This window comes from Pan troglodytes, chromosome 5 (genome assembly GCF_028858775.2).
Source record: "Pan troglodytes isolate AG18354 chromosome 5, NHGRI_mPanTro3-v2.0_pri, whole genome shotgun sequence".
Lineage (NCBI taxonomy): Eukaryota > Metazoa > Chordata > Mammalia > Primates > Hominidae > Pan > Pan troglodytes.
In genome coordinates, this window is record NC_072403.2 from 124,646,349 (window position 1) to 124,672,342 (window position 25,994).

The 25,994-nt window shown below is 35.6% G+C and overlaps 1 protein-coding gene across 2 annotated transcripts in view; it reads left to right on the forward strand.

The window, feature by feature from the left end:
* The window catches only part of LOC134810350 (uncharacterized), a 180,137-nt gene that overhangs the window by 27,963 nt on the left and 126,180 nt on the right, over window positions 1–25,994 (forward strand). For both annotated transcript variants that reach the window (XM_063813361.1, XM_063813359.1), the window contains exons 3-4: window positions 23,068–23,138; window positions 23,957–24,039. The gene's annotated coding sequence lies outside the window, so the exon portion shown is untranslated. The remainder of the gene's footprint in view (window positions 1–23,067; window positions 23,139–23,956; window positions 24,040–25,994) is intronic.

Sequence of the window (25,994 nt, forward strand, 5' to 3'; positions counted from 1 at the left end):
TACAGTGGAAGGTAATATCATCTTTGGTAAAAAAAAAATTCAATAGAAAAGGCTGGGAATCTGAGAATCAGCTTTCGTCTGAGTTCTACCATTTGCTTTTTACGCATCTTTAGATAAATCAAGTAAGTTTTTTTGCTTAAATTTCTTTAAATTTTAAATATGATCAATAACACTTGGTCTCTCTCAATTCTTGCTCTTAGGATGATAAGTAGGTCAAGCACTTTGAGTACCTTTGAAAAGAAACAGTATTGAAGTGTCATGGATGTGTACATCATGAGTACTATGCTTCCACTTACATTAGGAGAAGATAACACTGCCCTTTATTGTCAACACAGGTTAGAACATTGACCAATCATCACACTGATATTTAGCAAAAATGAAATTTGTTAATTTGAAATCCAAGTTGTAGTCAAAGATACTTTTGCTTTGAGTGACATAATCACTTGCTAAATCTAATCAAGGATTGTGCCACAACTATTGTAGATGCATCTGTCAAAATAGTCGTTGGTATTTTGTTAGCTAGCTAAATGAATTCTAGAGATGAAAATTACTAAATAGTAAGAGTAGAACTGTAATATGGTTGTAGAGTTTATTCAGGGCTTATGGCTTCCTGCCTTCACTCCTAAACTCAGTCTTGTTCAGGATTCTCTGCCTCAGCCCTAACATCCATTCAATCTGCAAACCAGGAAAAGTAGTCATGATAAAAATGGCATTACTAACATGTCTGGAGATATTTTTAGCTTATAAGCTCTTGTACGAATATATCTGTCCACTTAGAATATCAATGAAATGTAGGTCTGAGAATATAAGCCTGATGGTAAAAACTTCCTCATTTTCTTGTACAACAAATCTAACAGACTGCAGATTACTGAAAGTAAGGCTGAGTGAAAGGAATCAGTCAGAACTAGTTTGGAATAATGTGAAAAACTGAGTTCATTGCTGATCTGTTTGATTTTGTTGTTCATGAATTTTAGCAGAATCATTTTTACTGGTTCCTGTGGTTTTGCCTAGCACAGATAAAGGATCTTATTGTGTTGATATAAGACCACTTTTTTTTCTGAGCCCTGTGCCAAAAAGAAAGATGGTCAAGGGAACTTAGCATAAAAGCAAGAAGGTTTGTGGAATAGCAAAGTCTAAAATCTCAGCCTAATATGATATGGAAGTGAAGAGAGGGGAGAGCTGTTTGCTTAGGAAACAGTTTAGTAGTCACTGGCTAGGGTTTCCTTCTGTGATCAGAAAACAGAGCAAGAAAAATTGAGCAAAAAGTTGGATGGAGGCTACAGTCAGAGAATTGGAGGTTTGAATTAGTGATTTTGGAAAATGAATTTTATATTAATGACATGGTCAAAGATATCACTATGGGAGCAGAGTGTGAGTTTGATTCTGGACTGGTTGGTCATATGGGTACTGATGTCAGCTAGCATGATGAAAGACTGTGGTTCAGATGACAGTGTATCCCATGAATCAGCAAATTTCCTGTTTGTTGGTAAATAAGTAAGGGAAAACAATTTTATAGCTAATTAATACTAATAATAATATCTAACATGTTGGGTATGACATAATATGTGAAACACAACTTTAAATGCTTCCCATGTATTATTTCATTAATATTCTCAATAATCCTGTGAATTAGGTAATATTATTTTTCACATTATAAAATGAAGACATGAAGGCATAGGGTGGTCCAATAACTTGATGAAGGTTTCAGGGCTAATAAGAGGCAGAGAGCTTGGATATGAGTCTAGAGAGTCAGATTTCAGAGCCCTTGTGTTTATCCAACTATAGTATAATGCACAAACATCCAAGGAGGCTTTTTATTTAAAGAGCATGTAGGAATACTGACCTGACAGTGGCAATGAGAGTCTTGGCCCTCAGATATGTGGATATGAGAAAACCAGGCATAACTTGGAAGAAGAGGGCTATAGGAAGGTGGTGTCCTCAGAGGGTAAGTCAAGTTTTGGATTAAAAATAATAAGTTAGAGGAAAAGATCCCCAAAATTATGGGGCATAGCAGCATTTGCTTGTTCCTAGAGAAATGTAGAAAGGGTGTGGAATATGGAGGATATATAGGTCCTAGGTCAAGGCTCGGAGAGGGTACCGGTGTTGTGGTTGAACAGTTGTGGATTATACACAGATGCATGACCAACAGATGAGGGATAAAATCCACTCACTCATGGAACTGCATCCACCCATGGAGGCACTTTTTCTTAATTCGTACAAAGGTGTTGTAGAGGACAGCAGAGACCCTAAAGAATTTACACTTTGTACATTGCATTAAATGATGAAAAACAAGACATGTTTTAGTGGGTTTAAACTCAGATGTCTCTTTGAGGAGGGCAGACATTGGGCTCAGCAGCCAAGGGACTTGTCCCCTTGGAGTGCGATGCTGATGGACCCAGACACTGCTCATTCCCTCTACTGTGCTGTCAGGCTGATGGTGGACCAATTGCTGAGAATTTATCTGAGCCACACTAGTCCAAAGCCCAGAACTCATCCTTCACAACTTCCTCTCCCTTCCTGCTCTGTATCTGATCCATTACCAACCTGAAATTTTCTCTGTGTGTTCCTTTCCTCCATCTCCTCCTACTGCACTAGTAAGCTTCTATATCTGTCCCTCTCCAATCCATTCTTTATGTTACAGCCAAAGCTATAACCCACGTTAATACTCCCTCCTTCTTAAATAGCCTATTGGTACTGACCGTTTTGTTTCTGTGACCTTCATTTTCCACCTTGTGAGGGTGATGAGTATCCCCTTCCCTTTTTCTACTCTAGCCACTCTGCAACTCTCAGTCCCTCACATTTGCCATGTTCCTCCTGCCACAGTTCCTTTGCATATTCTGTTCTGCATATGAGAATGTACTTTTTTCCTCTTTTCATTTAGGTTATTCTTACTTATCTTCAGATGTTGGTTCAAGATTTATGCCCTCCAGGAGGCCTTCCCTGGTTTCTCTGAACAGGTCAAGTATCCTGTTGTAGACTCTCATAACCCCTCTGTACAGCACCCTGATAGCACTCATCATAGTTAACATTTGCTTTATGTTCGCCCCACCACCCCCAGTAACACTGCTAGATCCGCTAGGACAGGACTGTGTATTATTGCTGCTTATTCTGTCACCAGTGTCTAGTACATGGCCTGCCATACAGTGAGCATGCTTATAACACATACTGGTGAGAAAATAGTTAAAAGTTGTTCCATTCCACTGGGATCTAATTCTCTGTGGGTTACAGAAACTTGTTTGAAGAAAAAGCACTTCACCTGGAGCTCGTCATCCTTCACCGTTAAAATTGTGCATCTCTCCCTTGTTGTGCAGATAAATGAGGTCTAGACATTTAACGCCTTGACAGTTCACTGCATGCATGGTACTTACAAAAGTGTGCATTGTCAATAAAGGCCAATATACTCCTAAGAGGCACAAATAGGAAAATTGGTAAAATGCAACCAGCTTCCTATGAGAGAGGTCAGACCACAGCAGCTTTCTCTCATGTATAGGCATCTTGCACAGAAAAACTGTAATCATGCAAAGACACGGCAGAGCACAATTACCCTGTACTTGACATAATAGGCTCTGATTGAGTGTAGCATGCATTTCGTTTAACTAGATTTTTGAATGGAGAATGAGTCAACCATGTGGAAAATGGTACTTGGTTTTGGAGTCAAGAAATCTGGGTTTGAATTATGGCTCTGGCATTTATTATTTGTGCGACCTTGGGCAAGGAATAGAAAAATTCATGCGCATTGGGCATCTATAGGCATTTTGATAGGTCTGTTATTAACTTACTCCTCTCTTCAACTGTGTAAAGTAGAGATTATCATTATTCTCATTTTTATGAGGAAATAAGAAAAAAAGCAAGAACCAGGTCAGAAAATGAGGCTCGTATCTAGGATTGTGACTCAAAATTCAAGCTCTGTTTATCACATTATGCCTGCTAGGATGCTTGAGATCTTAGAATCCACCTCTATTGTATGTAAACAGGCATAATAATGGTGTCTTTAGGAGAATATGGTTTTGCCATTATATCAACAGAGCTGTAGAAGTGTAATTGTTGCTCAGCAAGTCTTAGGATTTAATTAACAAGTAGGGTGAAGTGACTATGAATTATCAAATTTCAATTACGAAGTGCCACCTGCCAAAAATTGTTTAAAATTTGATGTCATTTGTTCCACTACCAAAATACTGTAAGTATATTATTTTTTCATATATACATATACTTAAAACAACACAAATGAAATAGGGCAGCCCAAAAGAATAGCCCAGAGTTTTTAACAATTATTTTTTGAGCTTCTATTTAATCCTGGTCATAGAATTTAAAAAAATCTGAACTTCAAGAATAAATTTGGTAATTTTAGGACATTTTTAAGGTTTTGGAACTTTTTCCACTTTTTCTTTTCTTTAATGCTAAATTATGAGATAATTTATTTGTCAAATGAGGATTTGCCTTGATCTTATTCATTGAAAAAATGGATAGTCTAGTATTTTTTTAAAAATTGCTTGGAATTAAATACCTCGGTTGGGGAGCAAGCAATGATTTCTTGACAAAATAATCTGAAATGTTAATAATAATTAATATATATTACTATAATTTCTCCACCATATTAAAGATTTTTTTCCTTTACCTATATTGAAGGCATTAAGTGCTTAGATTTTGGAACCAGGTTAATTATATTTTTCCAATATCAGCAGTATGAAATTTTGCTAACAATATAGTGTTAATACATTGCAAATATCACATTTCTATATAATACTTTAAATGAGATTGAACATTTCTACTGATAATTGCAAAATTTAACCCCCTGATGTAGACCAGTGGCAAAGAAACTTAAAAGGTCTGAACTATTAAATATTTTGAAATAATTGTAATTGTAATATTTTCAAGTTCATATTTTGCAAGTCAATCCAAGGCCCTTGGAAAACAAGTGAGGGCTGGTACCTGGTTTCTGAATGGTACTGGAAGGGAGTTTTCATATTATAATGATTCAAAAATATAATACAATTGTAATTCAAAATAAAGTATTCACAGTGCATGCCTCTCTAGGCATTGTTAGAGACAAGTTTCTATACTCAGTAGACCCAAATGGATGATCAGAGATGGGACTCTAATGGCCACAGAATGCAGAAACAGCACCCAAATCGAGTGTAATGTGGACAGCTCGTATCTGCCTCAGCTGCCGCTTATGGCCCACATCATCTAAGGTTATTTGATGCCAGCCTTAAATCAAGCAAACACATAAACAAAATAAATGAACTGACATACCACATGGTAAGGAAATCCAACATGTGAAATAAAAACTTTATCTTTTGTAGATTTAAATCCAATTTGGGTAATTTTTAAAACATGATAACACAAAAACATTCTTAATTAGTAAACTCATTTGTAAACCTTATCACACATCTCTAAGTTTTTAAGACTGTGCCTTATAACAGCCTATGTTTATTAATTGACAAAATACTCTTTACATTTAATTATGACAACTATTCCTAGGAAATGGATGGTGGGTGCTAGGATATCCATGACGTTTTCTCTATTTTCTTTTTTTTTTAGTTTTCCAACTGAAAACAGCCTTTTCTTGATATCTTTTAATCAAATATTTTTGGTTTTTTTTTCAAAATGTGCCTAGGAATATACAGATTATCTAGAGATACGATTATGTGATCTGAATTGGATTCACTATACTTATACTAACAATTCCAATGTTTCCAAAATTTTTTGCTCATATTTAAACTGCCTTAACTGAAGCATGTCTTTGTCAATATCTCTTTTATAGCGCAGTTACAGCATGATAATAAGATTATGAAAACAAAATGAATACACTGTTAACAAGAATGACTACTCAATTTCGGTTCTTAAATTCCTTTATATGATATTGCAAGTCCTAGTCTTTCATAGTTGCTCCTATATTGCCTATATATTTATTTTATTGACTTTGCCATGTCATATGCTATTGTTTTCTGTTTAATTATTCCTGTTTCTAATTTATAATATATTCATATCATATCTTATGAGACATAAAAATGATTATTGCACGAGAAATGATGTGGTCACCTAGGTTATTGCAATGTACTAGATTTTGCTCAAGCATTATCTTACTTATAAACTCCATGGGAGTCACCTTAAAACAATGTATATTGAAATATAAACACAATATTTATAGTACCATTTATTGGCCTGGGTGCAATCAAGAGACAATAACGACTTAGTAATTTAAACATGGGAAATTTAACATAAAAATTATTAAACAATGATAAGAGAACAACTATAAACATGAAAACAGGGAGAGTAGTTAAGGAAGGACAAATTTGGAAAGAGGCTATGACCACACTGAAGAAGGTGTAATTGCTGACCACTGGATCGCAGAGACATTTGGTAAATTGCTTCCTGCAGAGCTGGTCCACAGTCACCAGGCGAAGTAGGCACAACTCTCTGGGCACAGGTGATCTTAGGCTAAGAAGTGGGACCATAGAGAGTCAGCATCAAAACCCAGAGCTTTTCTATTTGTGGCTTGGGTAGGGTGGCTCTGGGCTACACAAGATGGAGGTCATGCCACAAGCTTGCTGATTATCAGCTCCACAGTACCCCTTACATTCATATCACTCGGGGTTGTGGGCAGCAGTTAACAGGGCTAGCGCACAGGTCAGATTTTTCTGGGGCTTCCACTATGCCATTGTTTCCGGAGTCAAGAACTGTAGAAAACACACTGTGAAAGCTGTACCCTCTAAGCCCTTGACAATGGTGAAAACCACATGGAATAGACAGTGGGAAAAAAGTGCACTACCAGGAGGGAAGCCTCTGCCTTCTTGAAATGTCTTGGTATTGCCCTCTACTGATAAGTTTAGCATCATGATAGCCAAAAAAGAAAAAAATAAAGGTGAAGGGCCTAGATTTATTTTCACAGGGAAGGCAACCAGGGATGAATTTGGGGCTGTGAGGCATTATCAATAATTGCCACACGCCACAATTATTTTTAAATTTATTTTACTTGTTTATATTTTAGAGATAGGGTTTTGCTAAGTTGCCTAGGATGAAGTGCGTTGGCACAATCATAGCTCATTCTAGCCTCGAACTTCTGGGCTTCAGTGATCTTCCTGCCTTGGCGTGAAGAGAATAGCACTGGTCTTGAGGTTGGGCAAGAATCTTACCCTTTCTCAACTTTGGCGTGTTCCTCTGTAAAATAAGAAAGTTTTATAAAATCAATAATTCCACATTTCAATATAAAAACTCCTGAGACTCCATAGAAATTATACTGCTTTGAGACTTTCCACCCATTCTTTAACCAGAACTGCTTTACCATTATTTACTTACCACAGTGCGGTCCCTGTGAGGGAAAGTGATCGTGGAGGTCAGGTTGTAACTTTGGGTTGGGTCTGGATATGTGTGGACAGACTATTGACAAAAGACTCTCTTTCTCTTGCTTTCACACAGTTTCAGGAGCTATGGTTCTGTTCCTCATAAGGTTTTGTTTGAAGAATATTTCTTCCAGTTATAAATAAATAAGAAACAATAAATTAAAGGACATCTAAATTTCCTTCCTACTGCGAATTTCTACAGTTGCTTGTTTCAGTTGTATTATCTAGTCAATTTGTGTGATTATTTTCATTGCACTACTTATCCTGTTAGGCCTGGCCTTAGCCCAGAGTTTGTGTTCTTCCAGACTTTTCTCCAAGCATTTGCACCTCCACGACCTGCACAAGTCATGGTTTTGTTTGCTTCCTTGCTCTTGGATGTGATTCTGATCTCTGGCCCTTGGACATCTGGTTAGTTCTGGTCAGTACCCACCCTGGACCAGCCCCAGAGATTACACAGGTACGGATTCTAACATCTGCTGTGCTCCTATCCATTCCTAGTTTGCTATGCTCCTGAGGACAAACAGAGCAATGAGGATAGAATAGAAAGGTATGGGCATTATATTAGATTAACAACCATTAGATGAAACAAGAGATTATTGCAAATTAAGGTGGTGAAGATGGGCCAGGCACTGTGGCTCACACCTGTAATCCTAGCACTTTGGGAGGCCAAGGAGGCTGGATCACTTGACGTCAGGAGTTCAAGACCAGCCTTGCCAACATGGCGAAACCCAAAAAGTTCAAAAATTAGCCAGGCATGGTGGCCCGTGCCTTTAGTCCCAGCTACTCAGGAGGCTGAGGCAGGGGAATTGCTTGAACCCAGGAGGCAGAGGTTGCAGTGAGCCGAGATTGTGCCATCGCACCCCAGCCTGGGCAACAGAGTGAGACTCCATCTCAAAAAAAAAAAAAAAAAAGATGGTGGAGATGGGTTTAAGAGTAAGGAAAGCAATAATCAATAGATGCCTATAATCTCTGAACACTCTTCATTACCTTGGATGCCCCTTGTTTAATCTTGTCACTTTTGATGTACACTGCAATGGTCATCAGCATACCTTTCAACCCTTCCTGTAGACAACTGCCCAAACAGCTCATTTAGGCCATGGGCAGTTTTGGCAGCCTTGGATGCTAAATGCAGCTGAATTCACCTACCTTTCTACACCATCCATGGCTTCTGAATCTCCCCCATGAAGACACTCCATATCTTGCCTGCATCTTTTTCATGTCTGTGATGGAACTGCAGTGGTTAAGAATTTGACTGCAACAGGGTGTGATGCCTTATCATAACAAGGAAGGTATTTACTACAAGTTGATAGCAGGACCCACCGCTTATCTTTCAGCTAGAAATAGATATATTTGACAAAACATCTATGTAATACTCCGTGCCAGATTACAGTCATGTGCCGTATAATAACATTTTGGTCAATGACAGATCACAAATATGACAGTGGTCCCATAAAATTATAATGCCATAATACCATATTTTTATTGTACCTGTGCTATGTTTAGATATGTATAAAATATATACATATCTAAAGAAATTTCACAAATAAATACTATTGTGTTACAATTGCCTGCATATGTAGTACAGTAACATGCTGTGCAGGTTTGTAGCCTAGGAGCAATTGGCTATACCATATAATCTAGGTGTATAGTAGGCTATACCATCTAGGTTTGTGTAAGTATGCTCTATGGTGGTCACAGGCCAATGAATTACCTAACAATGCATTTCTCAGAATGTATCCCCATCATGAAACAATACATGACTCTATATGAATATACTAGGTTTGGTGGAAAATTTGCTTTATAGGAGGTATTATTTAGGGTCTTTTCTAAACTGTTTTTCAGAAGACACTCCACAAAATTTATAAATAAAATAGAATGGTTTTCTCTCTTACCTAATAGTCCAGGGTGGCAGGTAGACATTTCTCCACAAGGCCATCTAGGGACTCAAATGTGTGATGCATTTCTGCCGCTTCTGCCACAAATGCTGTGAAGCTTCCATCTCTGGGTCTAGAGAATTTATTCCAGTAAATTTCTTTACAGGATGAAAGATATCTCACCAGCACAAGGGAGGTGGGAAGAGAACATGGAAGTCAAGCACCTTTTTAAAAGATTTGAAATGGAAGCCGTGCACATGACTGTGGATCATACCTCTCATTCATGGCCACATACAGCTGCAAGTCTCTACGCTTATGGCCGTACAGCTCAGCCAAAAGGGGTGTATGTGGGAAGTTCTGTTAATAAAAAGAGGAAGGGGAGAATAAATAATAGTAGGGGACAATAACATTCAATTTAATATATACATTGAATCAAGGAATACTTCACCACAATAACCACTAAAAGATATACACACACGCACACATACCCACACACATACTACTACTATCGATGTCTATCTATATAAGATATATATATATTATATCATATATAAATATATATCTTAGCTGAAAGTAAAGGGAAATATCCTAAAGCACTGCTCAGTTCTGTGACTACCCTAAGCACTTTTTATAGACAGAGAGAGGATCTCAGAAGACTAAGACTAGCATGATGTTTAAAAGGCAAACCAAATATATGGAACTAGAATAAAAACTTATTTTGAAAAGACACAGCTAAATATTCTCATGTAAACTTTTTGAGGCTGTTTTAGTGAGGGTTACTGTTTGTATACAGCAAACTCTAACTGCACCTAGCACATGAAAACTAATTAGACTTATTAAAAGACTCTCCAGGGCTTGTAGACGTAACAGCACCTTGGACTACAGGTTTGAAAATAGGCATACATTAAGAAGACAGTTTCAGATCGAGATATAAGAAATACAGCAACCATCTTCACCAGGAGAAACATGGCTAGCTAGGATGATGTCTCCACTGTTGTGGGACTATTACAAATGAATTACAACTTTCACTTTGTCTTTGGCTTATTCTCTCCAGATATAAAGTCTTAGGTGGGAGTATATGATTAGCTAAGACTTCATCACATGTCCTGTACTCTGGTTGCCTCTGTAACAAAAGTGGGGCAATTTCTCTTGCCAACACTACACATAATGGAGACTCCCCCAAAACTCAGAAGGGAGGTAAGATGCAAATTAAACAATTTTTAAGTCTACTACAGATCCTGGCAAAGGCTTTCTAGTTTGATTTTATAGCCAGTGGTGATCTGCCTCCAAATCCTATCTCTCTTGAATTATGGCTTATGCAGGTTTAATAAATCACCTCTTACTAGTTTAATTCAGGAGCCTCTTCTCTTGTCTTGGACATTTTTGGTAATTAAGCGTACTCTTTCTACTTGAAACAACCATACTCATGTTTCAGGACTTTATCTCCCTCTGATTCTGCCTTTTCTTCTCTGGTTGTTCTCTATCAGACTTTCATTTATTTCTCTATTTTCAAAAAACTGATTTTCTCTAGAAATTCAGTCTTTGCTTCTTTTTTCTTCTGAATTTCATACTATGAGCAACACCATTCACTTTTTACTTTCCACATTTAACACATATATAAATAAATTCCAAATCAACATACTTCCTGCTTGGCCTCTCTCCTCGTAAGATACAGATTGGAATTAAATGCTTACACCAAGAACTTCACATGCCCATAACCAAACTAAATATGTTCTCACAAATTGTTTTTTTCCTCTTAATCTCTATCTTTATGAAAAAACACTATTTTTAATTGATGCAAACAGTTATTGAATCTTCTCTATCTCTTCCTCAATCTCATAACCCCCATGAACATCCTTTTGGTTGTCAAGATCTATTAATTCTACGCTTAAGTCTTGCTTCTTTCTCTCTGCTCTTTTCTACCCTTACCCTCCCTGTCTTAGCTTAGGCCCTACATATTGTGTCTTTTAATGAACTGATGATGGCCTATGGGTCAGTTATGTCATACCATATTTGTCTCCTTGGTGTTTAGTGCTTGGGATATAGTATCATTATCGAATTGAAACATTTTAAAATTCCATTATAAAGGAGAAACGGTCTTGTATAGATGACTAAATATATGTGCATCTGTGCCTACATTCACTATAATCATTATGACTTAGATAAGATGTAAAATAGATTTAATGACTAAAGTATATGAACAATATATGGCAATTTATATGTGAATTACTGTTTGAAGTATATGTGAAAATATCAGTGGGACATTTTAAAATCTTCTGTACACACTCATGTGTTCAATATTGAGCCAATATATGAATGAGTCAAAGTAGCTGTGGCTACTTGAGCTGGTTGCTCAGCTATTCCTGTGCTTTCCTTCTTTTATGTTTCTTTGTTCCACTTTATTTTACCCCAGTTTTAAACTCTTGATAATTAAGTATGCAATACAGAGTTCAAAATCTAAGTTACATTTTCTGTGGATATTTTAAATTAATAATGGGAATGGAAATGTATCACTCAATACACCTCTAATTTCAGTATTTTATTTTTTTAAAGTTAGCATTTGCAACTATTAAATCACTGTTAGTTCATTAAGATTAACCTTTCCAAAAACAATTAGCTCATTTCATATTAGTCCATTTTTATACTGCTATGAAGAAATAACTGAGACTGGGTAATTTATGAAGAAAAAGAGGTTTAATGGACTCACAGTTCCACATGGCTGGGGAGGCCTCACAATCATGACAGAAGGCAAAGGAGGAGCAAAGGCATGTCCTACATGGTGGCAGGCAAGAGAGTGTGTGCAGGGGAACTACCCTTTATAAAACCATCAGATCTCATGAGCTGTATTCACTATCATTAGAATAGCATGAGGAAAACCCACCCCCATGATTAAATTAACTCCCATGTGGTCTCTCCCATGACATGTGGGGATTCTGGGACATAATCAACAATTCAAGATGAGATTTGGGTGGGACATAGCCAAACTGTATCAGAGTGCAATGACAATTTTTGTACAGTAAGCTGGATAGAGGTACTTACCTGGGGCTTGGTAAAAAAAAAAAACAAAAAAAACCATGGTTTATTTATATTAAATAATTTTAATAAAGTAACATACACATAATTAGGAAGGTATTACACACTAAATTTGTATGCAATTTTTTAAATTAAAGCTTTCCATCAGTTTTCATTCATGATCACAGCTTTCTCTTTTTAAATAATGGATGTTATATCTGAAGTGACTACATACAATTCCTAATCAGGACTTTCATTTTGCTTTCTTAAAATTGTAAAAGACCGTGATTGATAAGCCATACGGTTCAGGCCAGGAGGTGATAAATAATGTAAAATCATTTATTAAAGCATTAAACATTTTACAATTGGGATTACACTTAAAGAATATAAAACTCTCCATTTTTTATTGATAAAAGTAATGTTGAAATTTTTCAAAACACAAATGGATTTCAAATTCAATAGTACCTTTAAAAAATTTAAAATACTTTATTTCCAGCTTCATTGAGATACAACTAAAGTACAATAAACCACGTATCTATGAAGTATACAACCTGATAAGGTTTTTATATATGTATACACCAATAAAACTATCACTACTATTAAGAAAATGAACATATCAATGACCGTAAGTCCTATTTATACATCTTTATGACCCATCTCTCTTTCCTCCATGTCTTCAGGCAACCACTAATTTACTTTCTGTTTCTACAGATTAGGTTTCATTGTCTAAAATAAAATCATACAGTTTTCTCTCACTCAGCATAATTAGAGATTCATTCTTCTTGTTTAATCTGTTAATCATTTATTACTTTTATTGCTGAGTAGCATTCTATAGCAGGAGTATATTTTCTTTATACATTCACCTGTCAATGTACATATAGATTATTTCTAGGTTTTTGCATACCACATATAAAATTGTTATAAACATTCATTTACATATCTTTGTGTAAATACATGCTTTTATTTGTGTTGGGTAGATGGCTAGATCACATTATAGGTATATGCTTAAGCTGCCAAATGTTTTTCAAAGGCTATACTATTTAACATTTCCACCTGCAGTATATAAAAGTTCAAGTTCCTCCACATCCTAGTTAATATTTGGTATGGTAATTCTTTTTAATTTTATCAATTCTAATAGGTATATGGTGTTTTACCATTGTGGTTTTAATTTGCATTATTTTAATGATTAATGATATTCAGAATCTTTCTGTTCTTATTTGATATTCACATAACTTTGCTGAAGTATCTGTTCAAATATTGAACACATTTTTATTGGACTCTTCGTCTACTAATTATTGAGTTTTGAGTTTTCCATGTAATCCAGATACAAATCATTTGCTGGGTCTGTATTTTGTCAATATTTTCTTCTGTGCCTTTCCTTTTCATTTTCTTAATGCTAATTGGATTTGTAGTTAAAAATCTCACAAAGAAAATTGCCAAGCCCAGATATCTTCACTACTAAATAGAGTTAATAATGCATGTAGAAGTAAAGTATATGAAAACAAAGGGACAAAAGCAGAGGGAGAGGAAGTGGAAGAATTCTGTTATAAAAGACCTTACACAGTTTCAGCTTTCTACATATGGCTAGCCAGTTTTCCCAGCACCATTTATTAAATAGGGAATCCTTTCCCCATTGCTTGTTTTTCTCAGGTTTGTCAAAGATCAGATAGTTGTAGGTAAGCGGCATTATTTCTGAGGGCTCTGTTCTGTTCCATTGATCTATATTTCTGTTTTGGTACCAGTACCATGCTGTTTTGGTTACTGTAGCCTTGTAGTATAGTTTGAAGTCAGGTAGTGTGATGCCTCCAGCTTTGTTCTTTTGGCTTAGGATTGACACCTTATACAAAAATCAACTCAAGATGGATTAAAGATTTAAACATTAGACCTAAAACCATAAAAACCCTAGAAGAAAACCTAGGCATTACCATTCAGGACATAGGCGTGGGCAAGGACTTCATGTCCAAAACACCAAAAGCAATGGCAACAAAAGCCAAAATTGACAAATGGGATCTAATTAAACTAAAGAGCTTCTGCACAGCAAAAGAAACTACCATCAGAGTGAATAGGCAACCTACAAAATGGGAGAAAATTTTCGCAACCTACTCATCTGACAAAGGGCTAATATCCAGAATCTACAGTGAACTCAAACAAATTTACAAGAAAACAAACAACCCCATCAAAAAGTGGGCGAAGGACATGAACAGACACTTCTCAAAAGAAGACATTTATGCAGCCAAAAAACACATGAAAAAATGCTCATCATCACTGGCCATCAGAGAAATGCAAATCAAAACCACTATGAGATATCATCTCACACCAGTTAGAATGGCAATCATTCAAAAGTCAGGAAACAACAGGTGCTGGAGAGGATGTGGAGAAATAGGAACACTTTTACACTGTTGGTGGGACTGTAAACTAGTTCAACCATTGTGGAAGTCAGTGTGGCGATTCCTCAGGGATCTAGAACTAGAAATACCATTTGACCCAGCCATCCCATTACTGGGTATATACCCAAATGACTATAAATCATGCTTCTATAAAGACACATGCACACGTATGTTTATTGCGGCATTATTCACAATAGCAAAGACTTGGAACCAACCCAAATGTCCAACAATGATAGACTGGATTAAGAAAATGTGGCACATATACACCATGGAATACTATGCAGCCATAAAAAATGATGAGTTCATATCCTTTGTAGGGACATGGATGAAATTGGAAACCATCATTCTCAGTAAACTATCGCAAGAACAAAAAACCAAACACCACATATTCTCACTCATAGGTGGGAATTGAACAATGAGATCACATGGACACAGGAAGGGGAATATCACACTCTGGGGACTGTGGTGGGGAGGGGGGAGGGGGGAGGGGGGAGGGATAGCATTGGGAGATATACCTAATGCTAGATGACGAGTTAGTGGGTGCAGCGCACCAGCATGGCACATGTATACATATGTAACTAACCTGCACAATGTGCACATGTACCCTAAAACTTAAAGTATAATTAAAAAAGAAAGAAAGAAAGAAAGAAAGAAAGTAGATATAAAGTGAGATATTCTGATATGTTAAAGTGATGGAGGGCATTATGTCTTTAAAGGTGGTGTAAAAGATTTGAACTAGTGAATTCAACAGATATTTTATAGTGAATGTCACGAGTAAGTACATTGTATAAAGTGTTTTAAATCATCAGTGTGAAGAATGAAGCAAAATGTATGTAATGTATGTGAAACAAAATCTATTTAAATGATTAAAGTAGAAAAAAAAAAAAAAAAAGACCTTACACAGTATGTGAAGTAGAATGAAATTACTTGAAGGTATACTTCCTTATATAAGGCATAGTTTTTGCTTCCTTTATTTTAAATAAAAGATACAAATACGCTAAATGCGAAAGTTTGTGGAAAATATTTCATGCTTACATTAATCAACAGAAAGATGGAATGTCTATATTCATATAAGAAAATGTAGACTTTAGAACAAGGAACGTTTTATGGGATAAAGAGGGTCTTTTATGACAAAGTCATTAATTCATAAAAAATCATTGCAAATCTAAATGTGTATACACATAATACTAGAGCTTTAAGATTTATGAAGCAAAACCTGATAGAAATAAAAGATAATAATAGATAAATTCACAGTTATAGTCAGATATTTCAACACTCCTCTCTCAATAATTGATAGAACAAGTAGACAGAAAATCAATAAGAATGCAGGAGATTTGAACAAGGTTAACAACATGACATTTATAGGACACCCCACCATAAAACAGCAGAATAATATCTTTTCAAGTGAAAACAGAAATTTTTGAAGACATAATTTTATGGGCCATAAAATACAGGTATCAATAAATTTAAAATAATTCAAGTATGTTTTCTGAAAAAATGGAATTAGTAATCAACAACAAAGTGATTTCTAGAAAATCCATAAATATTTGAAAACTTAATAACCTACTTCTAAGTAACACAGGGACCAAAAAAAAAGCACATACACACACACAAAGGAAATGAAAAGTTATTTTGAATTAAACAAAAGTGAAAACACTGTATATCAACATTTGTAGGATATAACTTAAGCAGTGCTTAGAAAACTTTATAGCATTAAACACTCAGAAAAGGTGAAAGATCTCAAACCAATGATCTTAGCTTTAACCTAAACTATAAAAGAAGAGTAAATTGTATCCAACAAAAGCAGAAGAATGATAAGTAATAATTATAAATATGTAATAGTAATTAATAAATATAATAAGGATAAAAATAAAATATACAGAGATACCTTGAAGCTATTGCAGGTTTCATTCCAGACCACTGCAATAAAGTGAATATTGCCATAAAGCAAGTCACGTGAACTTTTTGGTTTCCCAGTGCACATAAGCATTACATTTACACAATAGTTTAGTCTATTAAGTATACAAAACATTATATCTAAACAAATGTGCATACCTTAGTTAAATTTTTTTTTTTCTAAAAAATGCTACCAGTCATCTGAGACTTCAGGCAATCCCAAGGTTTTTGATGGTGGACATTCTTGCCTTGATGTTAATAGCTACTGACTAATCAGGGTAGTGGTTGCTGAAGGTTAGAGTGGCTGTGGCAACTTTTTAAAATAAAAGACCAATGAAGTTTGCTGCATCAATCAACTTTTCCTGTCATAAAAAATTTCTGTACCATGCAATGCTATTTGATAACGTTTGACCCACAATAGAACTTTTTTCAAAATTGGAGTTAATACTCTCAAACCCTTCTGCTGATTTATCAAATAAGTTTATGAAATGTTCTAAATCATTCATTGTCATTTCAACAAGGTTCAGAGCATCTTCTCCAGGATCAGATTCCATCTCAAGAAACCATTCTTTCTCATCTATAAGAATCAACTCCTCATCTGTTCAAGTTTGATCATGAGATTGAAACACTCCAGTTGCATCTTCAGATTCCTCTTCTAATTCTCTTGCTATTTCCACCAGGCCTGTAGTTACTTCCTCCACTAAAGTTTTGAATTCCTCAAAGTCATCTATAAGGGTTGAAATAAACTTCTTCCAAACTCCTGTTAATGTTGATATTTTGACCTCCTGCCATGAATTATGAATGTTCTTAATGACATCTAGGATTGTGACTCTTTACCAGGTTTTTAGTTTACTTTTCCCACATCTTTCAGAAGAATCACTATCTATGGCAGCTATAGCCTTCTGAGTTTCTTTTCTTTCTTTCTTTCTTTTTGTTTTGACAGGGTCTCACTTTGTTGCCCAGGCTGGAGTGCATTAAGCCTCAAACTCCTGGGCTCAAGCAATCCTCCTGCCTCAGCCTCCTCTGTGCTAGGACTACAGCCACATGCCACCATACCTTGTATGTTAGTCTGTTCTTGGATTGCTATAAAGAAACACCTGAGGTTGGGTAATCTATAAAGAAAAGGGGTATATTTTGGCTCACACTTCTGCAGATTATACAGGAAGCATGGTGCTGGCATCTGCTTCTGGTGAGACCTCAAGGAGCTTTAATTCCATGGCAGAAGGTGAAGCAGAAGCAGGCATGTCACATGACAAGAGAGGGATCAAGAGAGAGAAGAGGGAAGTCTTGCACACTTTTAAATAACCAGATCTTGCATCAACTCAGAGTGAGAACACACTCATCACTAAGTGGATGGCGACAAGGCATTTGTGTGGGATCCCTGCCCCCATGATCCAATACCTCCAATATCTTTGGATGTTTGTTCCCTTCAAATCTTACGGGAAATGTAATCTCCAATGTTGGAGGTGGGGCCTATTAGGCCTACATAAGATTTGAAAGGGCCAGGCATGGTGGCTCATGCCTGTAATCCCAGCACTTTGGGAGGCTGAGGCAGGTGGATCAAGAGGTCAAGAGATCGAGACCATCCTGGCCAACATGGTGAAACCCCGTCTCTACTAAAAAAAAAAAAAAAAAAAAAAAAAAAAAATCAAAAAATTAGCTGGAAGTGGTGGCACACGCCTGTAATCTCAGCTACTCAGGAGGCTTAGGCAGGAGAATCACTTGAACCCAGGAGGCGGATGTTGCAGTGAGCCGAGATTGCGCCACTGCACTCCAGCCTGGTGACAGAGTGATACTCCATCTCAAAAAAAAAAAAAAAAATATTGGAAGGGAACAAGCATCCAAACTATATCACCCAGCTAACTTGATTTTATTTTTTGTAGAGATGGGGTCTCCCTATATTGCCCAGACTGGTCTTGAACTCCTGGGCTCAAGAGGTCTTCCTGCCTCAGCCTCCTAAAGTGCTGGGATTACTAAAGTGCTGGGATTACAAGTGTGAGCCCCGCTATGCTTGGTCTGAAATTTATTTCTTAGAGAATAAGGCTTGAAAGTTAAAATTATGCCTTGATCTATGAGTTGCTTAATGAATGTTCTGTAAGCAGGCATAAAAACAACATTAATTTCCTTGTACAGCTCCATCAGAGCTCTTAGGTAACCACATGCTTTGTCAATGAGACATAATATTTTGAAAGAAATCTTTTTCTCTGAGCAGTAGTTCTCAACAGTGGCCTTACAATATTCAGTAAACCATGCTGTAAACACATATACTATCATCCAGACTTTTTTTTTTTTGTCTCATTTATAGACCACAGAGTAGATTCAGCATAATTATTAAGGGCCCTAGGATTTTCCTAATTATAAATGAGCATTGGCTTTAATGTCAAGTCATCAGCTACATTAGCCCCTAACAAGAGAATCAGCCTGTCCTTTGTAGCTTTGAAGTCAGACATTGATTTCGTCTCTTAAGATGTAAAAGTCCTAGATGTGATCTTCCAATATCAGGATGTTTTATTTAGGTTGAAAATCTATTGTTTAGTGTAGCCACCTTCATCAATGATCTTAGCTAGATGTTCTAGATAACTTGCAGCAGCTTCTACATTAGCACTTGCTGCTTCACATTATATTTTAATGTTATAGATATGGCTGTTTTTCCTTAAACTTCACAAACCAACCTCTGCTATCATCAGACTTTTCTTCTACAGCTTTTTCACCTGTCTCAGCCTTCATAGACTTGAAGACAGTTAGGGTCTTGCTCTGGATTAGGCTTTGGCTTAAGGGGATGTTGTGGCTATTTGATTTTCTCTTCAGGCCACTAAAAATTTCTCCATGTCAGCAATAAGGCTGCTTTGCTTTTTTATTATTCATGTGTTCACTGGAGTAGATTTTTAATGTCCTTTGAGAACTTTTCCTTTGCATTTATAACTTGGCTAATCGTCTGGCACAAGAGGTATAGGTTTTAGCCTATCTTGGCTTTCAACATGTTTTCCTCAATAAGCTTAATCACTTCTAGCTTTGGATTTAAAATGACATATATGGAATTCTTCTATTCAGTTGAACACTTACAGGCCACTGTAAGGTTATTAGTTGGCCTAATTTCAATATTGTGTCTTGAGGAATAGAGGGCCCCAAGGAGAGGGAGAGAGACAAGGAATGGCCAGTCAGTGGAGCCAGTGTGTCAGAATACACACATTTATTGGTTAAGATTGATGTCTTATATGGGCACAGTTTGAGATGCCCCAAAACAATGACAATGGTAACATCAGGGATTACTGATCACAGATTACCATAACAGATATAATGGTAATGACAATGTTTGAAATATTGTGAGAATCACCAAAATGTGACAGAGAGACATGAAGTGAGCATGTGCTGTTGGAAAAGTGGTACCTTATGAAACACAAAGTATTGCCACAAATCTTTTATTTGTAAAAAAAAAAAAATCTGCAAAGTTCAATAAAGTGGAACTCAATAAAATGAGGTATATGCCTGTGATTATATATAGTAATAAAGATAAAAGCAGATAAAAAGAAAACCAGTGAAGAAAGTCAGTACAATTGAAATTTTGATCCTTAAGAAAGTCAACTAAATTAATAAACTTCTAGCCAAACTCATTAGGAAAATTAAAGAATAGACATAAATGACCAATATCAGAAAAAACTGGTGATATTAGATTCAACAAACATTGAAAAGATAAGAAAAAGATTTATATATGAACAAATTTATGCTAATAAACATAATAAGATAAAATGTTTACATGCCTTAAAGATACAAACTACCAAACTCAACAAAGCTCACTCAAGAAAAAACCTGGGTATCCCTAATTGAATTTTAAAATCTTCTCAGAAAGAAAATTTCAGGCACAAATGTCTTCACTGCTGAATTCTACCAAATATTTTCAATTGTACTTTAACTCTTGCAGAAAATGGAAGAGGAATGAATACTTTCCAACTCATTTTTAAAGGACTACCTTTCCGTAACACCAAAACCAGATGAAGATATCACAAGAAAAAAAAGCTACTGACCAATATCCCTCATGAACATAGAAGCAAATATTTTTAAGTAAATTTTAGTAATACGGTTCAACAACATGTTAAAAAATACATCATAATTGAGTTTTATCCAGGAAATGAAAATTCAGTCTGAAAATCAATGCATGTAGCTCCCCATATTAACAAAGTAAGTAAGAAAACCTGTGTGGTCATCTGCATAGATGTAAAGAAAATATTTGACAAAATTTAATGTTCATTCATGATTAAAATAAAAACTCTCAAAAAGCTAGGAAAAGATTGAAACTTCCTCAGCCTGATAAGAGGCATCTTTGAAAAACTGTTTTATCAGTGTCCCACTAATGCTTTCTGGCTTCAGAAGTGGGTGTCTGGTAGAGAACTTCCTTAACACCATTCAACAGCTCATGAGGACCACAGGAAGTACCATTAGGCTTAGGGTGATCTCCAGGGAACTCAAAATAAGACTGCTCACAGCTGAAGTTAATGGCCCTAAGTCTCATCTTCTCCAAGGCCTACATGGCTTCCCGGGGCAGAGAGGCTCAGTGTTTTTTTCACAGCCTCTGCTAACCCTAGAGTACAAGCTTCTCATAACAGAGATGGTGTCTTTCTTTTGCTCACTAATTATGCCAAGCATAACACCATGACATAGCATTTTATCTATACTTACTTACTACATTATTATTTTTTTGGAGGGGAAGGTGTTAAAAGTGAGAAATTAAAATTAAAATGGTTTCCCTTATCACCAACATATCAACCCCTCCTGCCAACTCTTTTGTCTAGGATCGTAGGATTCTTGGACATCAGGGAGGAATAAATAGGAATGTCTTGGAAGGAGGCCCAAATCACCATTTTCTCACTGAAATTAAATTAAGCTGTTGAAAGAAAGAGAAAACCCATGATCCAGGGTGTAGTCTTTTTTCATCTCCCCTTTAAATACTGCTCTTTTGTTATTAACATACTTGTTCATTTGATTCTTATGATGAAATGTGTGTTTTTTTCTTCTAAAGCATATAACAATCATCTAGACGGTCATTATTATTATTATTCACTTTTGACATGTATGCTGTGAACTATCAGTGTCTGCTGACACATTGGATAAATATCGTGGTGGAGAAACACTGTAAGAATACTTTGGTGATTGACTTGATATTCAGTTTTCATTTGGCTGTTTTTAGCACCATAAGATTCTTATTTTATTAGAATTAATTCTATTGAGTGACCCTTCTGCAAGTATATTCTGACCCTTTACAGTAACAGCCAAATACATTTTTAGCTCATTATCTGGTACATTTTATCGTGCCATCAGCTACATGAAGAGCTGATATACTCTTAGTGACCTTCACATAGAATTAAGTTTAGAAAGGTACACAAATGGCATACAGTTAATGCTAAAATAAAAAAAAGCATATACATATATATCTATACACACATATGTACATATATGCACACACATATATAACAGGCTTTTAATGTATTGAAAACTTGGAAAAATGGGAACTGGATTTTAAGAAATTTCAGTAAATAAATAAAACTTCCTTTTTGCTAACTTCAAATCTATCCTCAGGAGATCCTATTACATGATTTAGGAGAAAAATGCACACACACACACACATTCACACTCATATTTGGGATGAAAATACAACCTCAGAAGTTTCCTATTTGAAATAATAACGATTCTTGAAACTGACTACTATTGTTCATCCCCTCCAGGAATGATCTCCCAGGTTGAGAAAACAAAACCTGGAAAGAAGTCCAAATAATCTACAATGAATTAAATCCTTGCATTCTTGAGAAAGCAACTTGAGATCAGGGAGCAAATTAACATATAACTTCATCTCCAGATGTACCCTCTTGCATTTGTAAACCTCTGCTGAACCAGCTTTCTAGTTTTAAAAAGGTTGTTTATATTAAGAGCTCTTGAATTATTATATTTAAGGCAGTATTTCTTATATTCAAAGATTTTTATTAAAAAAACGAAGTTCAATTATATTTAACATTGATCAGGCTAAACTACAATTGGAGCCCTAATTAATGTTTCAAAAATTTAGACCACTTAATGATCATCATCAGCAGGTACTAATAATTCTTGGAGTCCCAAAAAATGTCCCAGGCAGTTTCCATGTTGCATTTCTCTTGGTCTATGGAAACAAGTGGCAAGAGTAGTTGAAAGTAAATGAGCTGTTCTTTCAATTTAATTCAAGATGTTTTCAGTACTCTGAATAAAAGACTTTAGAAACTGTTATTTTTTTCTTCTGATCTTTATAATGCCCCTTGAATTAAAAGCTAAGCTGACACTTTAATTGTGGTCAGGCCAAAGCAGTGTATTCATAGACTGGATAAATGCTAATTTGTCAGCCAGGCTAAATTATGCATGTCCTCCTATCTTCCCATTTCCCATGACTGTTCGCAGTTGGGGGTTGCTTCTCTATCCCTGGTTTCTCTAGAAATCTTTGCAATTGAATCACTAAGATGCTTCCTGTTAGTGAGAACTAACTTTCCCTCTCCCTGTCTTCCCTACTACCTCTCCTTATGCTTTTGTCTTCTACAGGAATATTTGTGAATTGTGCAAGAAGAATACACTATGTGGATTATTTCTAAAATCAAATGTTTGAAATTAAGGTAAATTTCATTTTTATAACAAAGTTCTTAAAGGCACAAAAAAGAAAATAGACAAAACAGTAATCCACAGTGAAAAACATAGAAAGACTCTTATTTGTTATTGGAAAGGGTAGAGACTTGAACAGATTTTATTTGTAATTTGTTATAACTTTATAATAAATTTGTGCAGAATTATATTCTGAGATAAATTTTAATACATTGCCATTTCCACATATGGCTGGGGAGAACCAAGACAAAGGTAAAATAGTAAGTTAATAAAGATCAGCAGTCATTGACTTGTATTGCAAAGAGCCTAAGCAGTCACTGAGTTAGATGAGGGAACTCCAAGCAATGGATTCATCCAGAGTCAATTTGATGACTCTTCTTCAAGAGTCTTCAACTGATTTATATATTGAGATTTTCTGTTAGATTTTTAAATAAATCTGATTTATACCTTGAGACTTTCTGTTAGTGTCTTAATCTTACTGCTGCTTTAAAAAGAAACAAAAGTTTTGAAAACCACTGAATTCAACTGTAGTTATGCCTACCATAACTACAGTTATGAAGATTACATGAAGATTATACAAGAAGAATGACTGATGCAAATAAATTATTTTTCAGTCAATTATGAGCCTTCCAGCAAGATAGCTAGCATTTCTTGAAGATGAGGTTTCTGATTTGTTGGTTTTGGTGTTGCTTACTCTGCAGCACAGTGAAGCCTCCAAAAATACTTCCCCCATGTATAAATTCATTTTACTAATCTTAGCCAATATCTTCCTAGATAGAAGGGCCATCAAGATTTCCAACAAGGGTCTTTACCATTTGATTTCCCATCACAGGATGAGTTCTGAGCATAGAAAGCAGCCTGAAGCCCCAGGATTCAGGTCCCCAGATTACGAAGGACTGGACAGGATTCACCCCTGTAAGCAAAGTTCTTTTTCTCTAGTACTGTGGTTTCTGGAAGAAACAGTTGTTTAGAGATAAAAAATCAGGAAATCCAAAATGAATAAACGTGAAAATGTAGAAATTGACTGTTGGTGAGGACTTGAAGATTCTTTCCATATTTTGAAGATGTGGTTAAATATTAAATATAATCAAAATGTTTCTACAGTTGCATGGCCATTTCTTTCTGTCTCATGCATACTTTGGCATTGCCTTGATGATTTTACCTCTGTGCCCCAGACTCTCAGTTTTGGCTCTGAAGGAGTTAATCTACTACTTATACTCCCTGCTCCTCCTGTGTGGATCTTGTATCACGAGACGATGAAATATTTGACTGTACATGCCACTCAGACTTGACTAAAATAAGAAACATCACTTTCTTTTCCTAGTCACGTATTCACTTAAAAATATGTCTATTCACGTATCATGTACATGACTCAATAAGAAATAAAACATTCTGGGCACCATAAAGTAAAAAGAAACTTTGAAATAGCCCTTTACCTGGTTAAGTTTTTAGGACATTGTAAAGGTTGGCAAATTCTGTCCTATGGACCAAATCTAGTATGTAGCATGTGTTTGTATAGCTTGGGAGCAAAGAATGGTTTTTACATTTTTTAATGTTTGAAAAAAGGAAAAATATTTTATTATAGATGAAAATGATTCAAAATTCAAATTTAGTGCCTATGAAAAAGTTTTCTTGGAGCTACACTTATTAATTTAGGTATCTGCTTTTACATAATAATCAAAATTGATTAGTTGTAACAGAGACCTTATGGCCCACAAAGTCTAGAATATTTACTTTACAGAAAACATTTACCAACACCTGGAATAGTGAATTTCTTTATTTATAGCTGAATTTCAACCTGAATTTTGCATCATTTACTCAATTTCCCAATTTGGATGTCAGTCTGGGTGCCATGTTTTCTCTGGTGGCTCTTCTTCTAACTTCTTTATAAGATTATCTTTTTCTCTCTAGACATAATAGCCCTTAAGTTGGCTTATGCTAACTTTTTGTTCTGTCATTCAAAAAAGAAAAAAAAATGTGTGAACAAAACAAGGGAAAGAATACCAGCTTCCTTTGCTATGGGATGACACTGATTTGGAGCTGAGATTTAAGAATATACCCAGATTTAGGCCTGAAATAGCCTAATATTTTCTGTTTCTCCCTTTTTGGAAAAACTAAGACATTTTCTCTCCTTTTCCTCTTTTATAGTTCATGTGCAACAGCTTGTCAATTGCTCAATAGTCTTGTTTGCTTCAGAGATATCTGAAGTTACACTTAGAGAAGAGGAAAATTTAGAGAAGAGGAAAATCAATTTGGCAGTGATTTAAGAGGTTCCTTAGGGATGCACTGAGGCCCATCATTTTTGTTTCTTGATGGCTCAAGATACAGTTTTGCCATCTGATATAGGACTACTTACTAATCTATGATTTAGTAGCAGATATTTTAGTGATTTTTTTTTGTCATCCAGACACTCCCTGTCCTAAAATAATGCCTGATTAAAATGAATCTTGTTTCCTAGAGAAATCAGCAAGGCACTGCAGATTAGCTATTTGTAAACTCCTTCTGAATCTATCTATAACACAGTGAAACAGGAATTAGAAGCAATGTGACTATACTCTGGAGCATTTTCTTTAGGTGTTTCATCCACAGAAACAGCTTTGAGCTGGAAAGCACTTCTGTAAGTGTTTTGAATTTAAATTCATGCAATGTGCTAATTATTTACTCTATAGAGTGTTTCTTGGCTCACATACTTTTTGTATGATTTTATATATGTGTGTTATAGATATATGGCATTCTAAATAAATATTGGCTAGTGGATCAAGCTTTATAGTGCGACTAGCACTTATTGTTTTCCTTAAATGGGATACTATTCATAAACTTTATACATGTATCTTTTATTTTTATTTAAAGGATTATAGAAATTCCAGTGT